The sequence below is a fragment of the Anopheles coustani genome, chromosome 2 (genome assembly GCF_943734705.1).
Source record: "Anopheles coustani chromosome 2, idAnoCousDA_361_x.2, whole genome shotgun sequence".
In the NCBI taxonomy this organism is placed as follows: domain Eukaryota; kingdom Metazoa; phylum Arthropoda; class Insecta; order Diptera; family Culicidae; genus Anopheles; species Anopheles coustani.
The window spans coordinates 49,872,474-49,881,043 of NC_071289.1; the positions used below are offsets into that span (position 1 = coordinate 49,872,474).

The window sequence follows — 8,570 nt, forward strand, 5'->3', positions numbered from 1 at the left end:
TAATTGTATCAAACCGGAACTAGAAAACCGCGTATTGCTACAGTTTTCTACACTTTGACATTTGGTAAACGATCCAAACATACGAAATAATTTTTCAAGCAAAATTATATCGACTCGTCATTGACAGTGAAACATTTCATATGAGGCAATGTTTTCCCAAATGTAAAACGGCCGTTTGCTTTACTACAAATTAATACGTTTGGAAATGCTATTCCCGGATGATAAGATTCAATTTTTTGCAGCTGTCATGTAGTTACATCAATTGCTTACAGCATGGAAACTTAAGTTTTTCCATGGCAGATTGCTGGGACTCTTACTGGAACTACATAGTAGCAGCAACAATTTAAATTTCTGTCAACCGGTGTTTTGAATGTGCTCAATCTTTATCAAAAATTATTTTTATGTAACCCGAAACAAACCTCGACAAAAGAATATCATTCTACCACCAACGGTATGTGCAATTTATTCACACCCCACGGAGAACCTTTTTTCTAGATCTTCATTAGCAATTTTGAATAAATAAAAGCCGAAAAAACTCATTTCGACCATTTTTGCTTTACATCGAGCTAGCGGGATGATGAAGAATTGCATCAAAAAACCAAAACCGTCAACATATAGAAAACCAATTTACTAAAAAGTAGCAGTTTGTGGATTTGAAAAATCTTCAAAACTAGTGCAGTTATAGCATTTTAAAAATAAGGGTCAAAATGACCCCTAATGGCCTTATCACACTGGTCACCACTGCACGATGGAGCGGAGCCGGGATAAAAATCAAAAATTCATTTTTGGATTTCAGAAAAATGAGAAATGTTTTCTTAAACTACAAGATGAAACTAAGAAATGACCCAAAAACTAGAGCCTCTGTTCTTCCAGGTTCTAAGAAACAGCCCGTCAAAGTCAAGATTTGTGAAAATATTGCATGAAAAACTGAAAAAAATCCATCAACTTTGAAGGTTTGTAACTCCTATAATAATGGTCGGAATCGAATTTTAAGCACAGTTTTGGAAAGGTTTATTGTCATGCATTAAAATTGTTGACAGTTTAAGTAAATTGAAATTGAATGTCACAAAATATTAAGCATTGTTTCGGAAAACTCTTGGAAAATTTATCAATTTTCTGTTTTTAACCTTACGCCATCGCTAAGGATTGTGAAAGATTGTAATATGATGCATACTTACTTATAGTCTAGAATGTTTTGTAACAATAAATGGTAGTTTTTTTTGCGCATACGCGCGCATCTTTACGTTATTCTGTACATTATATGTGAAGCTTATAGTTTATCACCTACTAGGCGTCTCCATCATGCCATACGCAGCATCATGTGTGGTAAGAAATATATGAAATTCTCATTCCATGAAATATAGGTCGATGATCGTATCGTAAAAATGTGAAGCAGGGTAGGGTTTGAACATCACGTAAAAAGGGAAAGACAAGCCAAGTCAATGGCAAAGATTGAAATTTGGTTAGAATGAGAATGAAAATGTATAAGGTCGCTTTTACTTGTTTTACAGCTCACAAACCCATCTTTTTATACCCAAAATTCATATTAATAATGTACCCTACACTAACATTTTATTTAGTTTGTACCCTTACCTGTAAAAGTTGAAATTAATCTTCAAGACTTGGTGAATCACACTGCGTGTGGAATAATTGAAATGCAAAAAGCAAAAATCTTGCAGCACCGTTTCTTTGTGTGATTCACTAAGCGTCGTATTATTGCGCTTGTGGGGTATTGGCGGATCTAGTGGACACAGCATTTGCAATCAACTGTTTCATGGCTCCGGAGAAAATACTGCATCAGACAGTGATTTACTAGTATCGGCAATAACTCCTATCCGTCATTCGTTCATCAGTGACAATTCAGATATCATCTGGATAAACTTGATGCCCCAAAGTGTTGGTTCTGCAGGCCAATTGTGATCAAGTTTGCGAATGAGTCAAAAGAAAAAGTTATACAAACAGTAGATGAAATCAAAAGCCAAATAACCAGGTTAGTTCCTTATACAATTCAGCTAAATGAAACAAGTTAAGTGACGGTAAATTATTCATTTTACATGAGTTGAATTAATGGAAAAATTTTGGCATATTTAACTGACACTATGTATACGCAAACATGTTGTATATATGGTGCAAAACCAATAGAAATGAACAGTGTAGAGCAGTTATAAAATGGATTTATTCCATATCCTGAGAATTTATCTTGTGACTAATATAAGACTACACTGCACTGTTGGATGAGATTTTTCGAATGATTGCCTCACATTTCGTACAGAATTGAATTTAAAAAACGGAAGGTTACTAAAAATTAAAAAAACATGTACAATGATCGAAAAACAAATTGTATTGTAAAAGATGTACAAGGAATTTGGTGTTAAAGTAGATGAACCAAGGTAAATGGGTGGAAATAGTACGACGGGAAATGTTTGTTGTAGGGCTTTTTCAAACATTGAAAAATTGAGCGATATTTTGCAAATAGAAACAGAACTTATAGAAAGGTTTCGAAATATTTTAATAGCCATCACCTGTTCACAGCCTTTAAATCCAAAAACTATTACTCTATATTGCATAGACACATACATGTTTACATACATCATTACAATTGGTACAAATAGTTCAGAAGTTATGTCCGCGTTAGATGCTTTAAATATCAATTATTTTGCAAATAATAATATTTTGAATGAAAGTTTTTTGTAAATTTAGTTTGTTTTGTAACAAACTAAAAAAAATTTTAAGTCAATGTAAAAAAAAAGATTGAAAAGTTAATGCACCCATAGAAAAGTCCAAAAATATGAGGTTTTTGCAGCGCCACCTGGCGGGATTGGCCAGAAACATCATAATTTCGTGTAATTTAATAGTACTACACGATATTACAATGAAAAACTTGCAAAACATTTGATTCCGAATTTTATCCCGCAATTTGCTCTTTTCGCTCCATAGTGCACTGGTGGCATTGGTGTAGCCACTGTACTGTCAAACGAGGGGGCCGCTGGTACAATGAGCTTGCTCAATACACCAGTTTGACTGTCCAGTGCCTTCGCCAAGCCACCATTGGTGACCAGTGTGATAAGGCCATAAAAAGCAATCTAGGTATAGTCAAGTAGGTTCTCGGAACTGGGCGAAGAGAAAAATCTGAAATTTTTGTTTTACCGCGTGACCACATTAGGTGTACCATACCAAAATCTTGGTACGGTCGAGCTCCAGCGTACCGTGCCAAATGCAACCCAGCACTTCTGGGGTTTCTGACGATGGTGTGCTCGACAGAGCTCAATGAAGTGCTCGACTTTTCATATTGGTAAGAACTTGTCGAGCAGTTATCAGTTGATTTTCCTGTTGAAAATAATGGCTAAACCTCAAACGGTGGTCGCAGTGGTGAGCGTGAGCCAGCCGTTAATTTCGGCTACGCAATCAATCTAGGGGTGCGGTATGAGGGGGGCCCGAGGGCCTCGTTGCGGGCGCTCCTTTTTGACACTGATCGGTTACGCTCTCTGTGTCTAGTTATGGGTTCATCCCGCTAGGCAATTTCGAGCAAATCGTCCTCAAAAACGTCCTCCATGACACAAACATCGAACAGTTTTGTATGGTGAGGAGGACAAGGAGGACGATTGCTCGAAAAACGTCCTCCTTTTGTTTCATCCCCATACAAAAATGGAGGACGTTTGTTCGCGCGGAGGACGTTTTGAGAACGATATTTCGAGCTGCCTAGCGGGATGTTTACACATAACGCCGTTTTCGTTACAACTTCAATTTTGCGGCTGACGTGAAAGAAAGTGTGATTTACAAGGAATGTTGCTGGATCTTGTAGTTGATATGACAAACCCTGTATTTTCATCCATAGAGTAAAGTTGTCATATTTCATCAATATTGTGGTTTGAAAAAATAAAAATAACAGTTTTAACTTCCATCATGATTCTCAAATATACTATTTTCGTATCAATCAACGCCCTGCGAACGGTTTTGCTCGAATCAGTTCATATTACAGGCGAGGGGTAGGGAGAATCCCATCTCCACGACCCTCTACTGTGGACAAGATCGAGATAGCTGCTATTAATGCTATGCCCTGACTCTTTCTTGCTCATTGGGTCATGTACTTGCTGTTAACGAGAAATAAAAACCGGTTGATGGTGTGCGTGAAGCGGAAGGCATATGCATTGTATGCGTGTTGAGGATTCTCTTTCAATGCTTTCTACAGTGTGCAAAAAGAGCATGCCTCAAATGTGCTATCTTTTTCACTCTTATTGGACCTGTGTTTGTTTGTATGTGTTATGATTTTTTTTCTATGTTATTGGCACAGCTGATTGCTGAGCAATGTGGCGGTCTCCAGATTTACAAGCGTTCGAAATTTTTAGCAATCGCTGTACGGTTCTGTTTGTTTCAATAATGTGAATGGTGATTATTAACCAAAGGCTTTGGGTCACTTCTATGAACCGAAATCCGATGGACCTTTACTCAAGCTGACACGAGCATACGTAAATTGAATTTACCTTAATCAACCCGTACAACATGCATACAGCGATTAACAGCATTATTGCGGTTGTTGTGTTAATGTGATAACGCAATGCTACCATATTTCAACCCATTGCAATTCATAAATTTTCAATCTTTATTTTAATATAGTTCTTTCATTCATTCAATTCTATAGTAAATCGTACGAAGAACAATGAAAATGAAGAAGTAAAACGACAAATAAAGAAATTACTTAGTTTCATGCATGCAATTTCATTCCATTAGCTTCACGCAATTTCATTCCGCAATCAAAACAATCCCCATGCACGCATCGAACACAAACACCATTCATATAATTGACTACGAACAGCTGAGCAGAGCAAAGTCGTGCGCCGTGATGGGAGAGAGAATGGAACGTCAAATGACAAATAGCCCAGAGTAATTATAGCACTGACTTATCCTATCGAGACAACAGGACGACAAAATAGTAGAAAAAGACGCATTGGTGAGAATTGAAGACGAGCTGGGAGAAAGAGTGGGGCTGTACATAGTAGAGAGCGGAATACGAGAGCAACTATGTTTTTGCTCTCTTTTTGCCTGGCGCGCTTGGTGTGCGTGTCACCTCTGGCTCAACGCTGTGTGCGTGTAATCCGACGCCTCGTTAAGCGGATATCGGGGGGTCCGAAAGAAAAAGCAAAAAACTGCTAGATATTCAGTGTACCGCCGTTCGCTGGGCGTTTTGGAGATGTTCTGCGCAAATTAACTGGTAACTGCTCAACAAGTTCTAACGAATATGAAAAGTCGAGCACCTCATCGAGCTCTTTCGAGCACACCATCGTGATCTTTCGAGCACACCAACCCAGAAATGCTGGGTTGCATTTGGTATGGTACGCTGGAGCTCGACCGTACCAAGATTTTGGTATGGTACACCTAATGTGGTCACGCGGTAAAACAAAAATTTCAGATTTTTCTGTTCGCTCAGTTCCGAGAACCAACCTGACTATACCTAGGGGTGTGAATAAATTGGACATACCGTTGGTGGTAGAATGATATTCTTTTGTCGAGGTTTGTTTCGGGTAACATAAAAATAATTTTTGATAAAGATTGAGCACATTCAAAACACCGGTTGACAGATATTTAAATTGTTGCTGCTACTATGTAGTTCCAGTAAGAGTCCCAGCAATCTGCCATGGAAAAACTTAAGTTTCCATGCTGTAAGCAATTGATGTAACTACATGACAGCTGCAAAAAAATGAATTTTTGTCATCCGGGAATAGCATTTCCAAACGTATTAATTTGTAGTAAAGCAAACGGCCGTTTTACATTTGGGAAAACATTGCCTCATATGAAATGTTTCACTGTCAATGACGAGTCGATATAATTTTGCTTGAAAAATTATTTCGTATGTTTGGATCGTTTACCAAATGTCAAAGTGTAGAAAACTGTAGCAATACACGGTTTTCTAGTTCCGGTTTGATACAATTACTCTGAAGTAGGCTTTGATTGTTAAGCGGGGCGGTGGCTAACTTGTAAATTTTTTATTGTGTTTGCCGGCCGTAGTTTTGTAAAGTGAATAGAGATTTTATGATAGTGTACGTCAGGGTGCTAGCTCATGCTAGTGATGTTTGTACATCAAGTGTAGAAAGCCGCGGATTTGTTGTTCCGATCAGATATGATTCAGAAGAAGTCTTGTTTGCTAGGTAAGGCGTTTGCCAACTTGAACATTTCATTGCAAATTTGTGCTTAGTTTTTTAAGTTGCGCTAGTGACGGTGGAAGGTGTAATGGCACGGTTTGGTTAACTACAAATACGAATGTGCATCATTTTACAAGTTTGAATCTTTCCTAAGGTGTAGTTACTGTACTGTACGGATGTTACTGTATTTGTCGAAGCTTTTATCAAACTATATTTTAACTTCAATTGAGAGTTACATGAGAAGCTGTACAGGTTTAGTCTAGCTTTACATAATTCTCATGTTTTTGTTTCTTTTACAGGTGCAGAAAATGTACTGAATACACATTGTTCCAGGATTTTCATATTGTTTGGCGGCAGAACAAAAGATGGAAACCTAATTTAATGGTGAGTAAGCTGGTTATTTATTAGGTTGATCACCGAAACTATTGGCATTGAAATTTTAATGTTATTCGTTTTAGAAGAAATACCAAAAGATTAATTTTGGCGACTAGCTTGGGTTTACGTGAAGATTTTAGGCGACAAGTAATAAGTCGCACGTAATAGCTTTGGTGTTCCTCACGTAGGCGCGATAATAGCATTATTTCGCTATGTTGACAATGAAGGAAGAAGTGTAAACAGTGGTTGGCTGGTATGTTATAATGTTTCGTTTCGTCAGAAATGTGTGCAATGTGATGTTTATAAACCGATTTGAATTTTAAATGACGGCAAATTTCCTTCCAAATAATGTGGTGAGTTGAAAATTACTATGAAATCTGTGGAAAGGTACGATTGAATCTTTAATGACTCTGCTTTTTGGTTCATTTCAGCTTAACCGAATATTATGGCGTACTATTGGTCTTATCAAATGCATGACGTGTTATTGATGTGGGGCAGTGAAAGAGTGATAGGTAACGGCAGGTCTACACGGCGTTGCGACTTTTCTGCGACCGGGTTTCCGGGAACACGGAAGTGCCAAAGTAATAAACAAAATTGCCTAAGTCGGCCAACTCGTACGTCAAAGGTGTTCAGAAGGCAGAAACTCCCGGTCGAAGGATTATCGCAGCCCCGTGTAGAACTGCGCTAAGGAAAAAGTGTTAGCTAATGTGCAACGGATAATTTTACCATTGTAATTAAAGGTAAGTGTACAAACATTGTTCTTTGTTGTGTTGGGTTTATCTTCAAAAATTAGATAGATTCTAGAATATAAATAACATCTGGTGTCACCAGATTGCATTTCACATTACGCCCATTTCTTAAGAAATTTTAGTTATGCCGAAGTTACGAACTTTAACGTTCTTTTGATCTTTAGATTTCTGTTATTAAAACATTATACAATTCTTTCAGTTTGACGAAAAAGTTCGAATTTATTGTAGTTTAATTTACTAAAAATTCAGGCATCAGGCAGATATCAGATAGGACATGCCTCCGGAGCAGTCAGTTTTTAAGTAATTTTTCTTACAGTATATTATACTAGCACAAACCTCATGAGATATACTCTTAATGTTTATGTTCAACACGTAGATTGTTTATAAAATCTAGTAACACAGTTTGTGAATTGTTGTTTTTTATTCTTTTGGCTGTTTTTCAGTTTCCATGCTCGAGCCGACGACCAGCGTTTCAATGTAAAAAAGTGTGATAACAAGGGCTAAGGATATTTTGTTCACCGGTAAGTAGAAGAAGGTAGGTAAGTGTCAATCATCATTACATCCGGGTATCATTGGAAACACTTCAAATTGATGCGCAATGCAATCACATTTTTATTGTTCGGGTGCCATATTTAGCGCATCATATTTACCAACAAAAATTTATCACTAAGATGAAGATATATGTATCACTCGCGTTCAATAATTACAAATTATTCATTTTTTTGGTAAAAGAGTAAATGAGGCCCCGGGCTAGATTCTCCTCTTCCTGCTGGTTCACATTAAGCGCCTGAAGCTATGCAAAGCGCGACACATGCATTCGTTTCGAATTTTTGAACGCTAACGGTTCGCTTAAAAGACCATAACGGTTTAAACTAATCACGCAGTGGAGGTTGAATGCTGGTTAATATACTTTTACATGTTGAGTTACTAGTAAGTAAACTATACCACACATGATGGACAGCATCAAACAATGAGTTTAGCCGAAGAAATGATTTGGAAACGGCGGCGCGCCCGCAGCGAGCGAAGCGAGCGGACTGCGCTAGGTCTACCGAAAAAGAGAGTTTGTTATAGTTTTGAGAAATAAGGGGGGCCCGTGGGCCCCCCTCATACCGCACCCCTAGGTTGATTGCGTAGCCGAAATTAACGGTACACACTACGGTTCAAATACTCGTAGGTTGAATTTAACGAATTAATGTATCACCAATTGCATACATTCAGTTTAAACGTCCACAAGAGGTGTAGCCACGATCGAAAACATGGCGGCCGGGGCCTCATTTACTCTTTTACCTTTTTTTTTTTATTGCATATT

General features: G+C 37.8%; 1 long non-coding RNA gene across 1 annotated transcript; it reads left to right on the top strand.

Moving 5' to 3' along the window:
- The first annotated feature begins 6,434 nt into the window (after nucleotides 1-6,434).
- LOC131265920 (uncharacterized) lies at nucleotides 6,435-8,267 on the top strand. The gene is made up of 4 exons (XR_009178328.1): nucleotides 6,435-6,521; nucleotides 6,596-6,865; nucleotides 6,944-7,252; nucleotides 7,705-8,267. It is a non-coding gene; the product is annotated as an uncharacterized LOC131265920 (long non-coding RNA).
- Nucleotides 8,268-8,570: the final 303 nt, after the last annotated feature.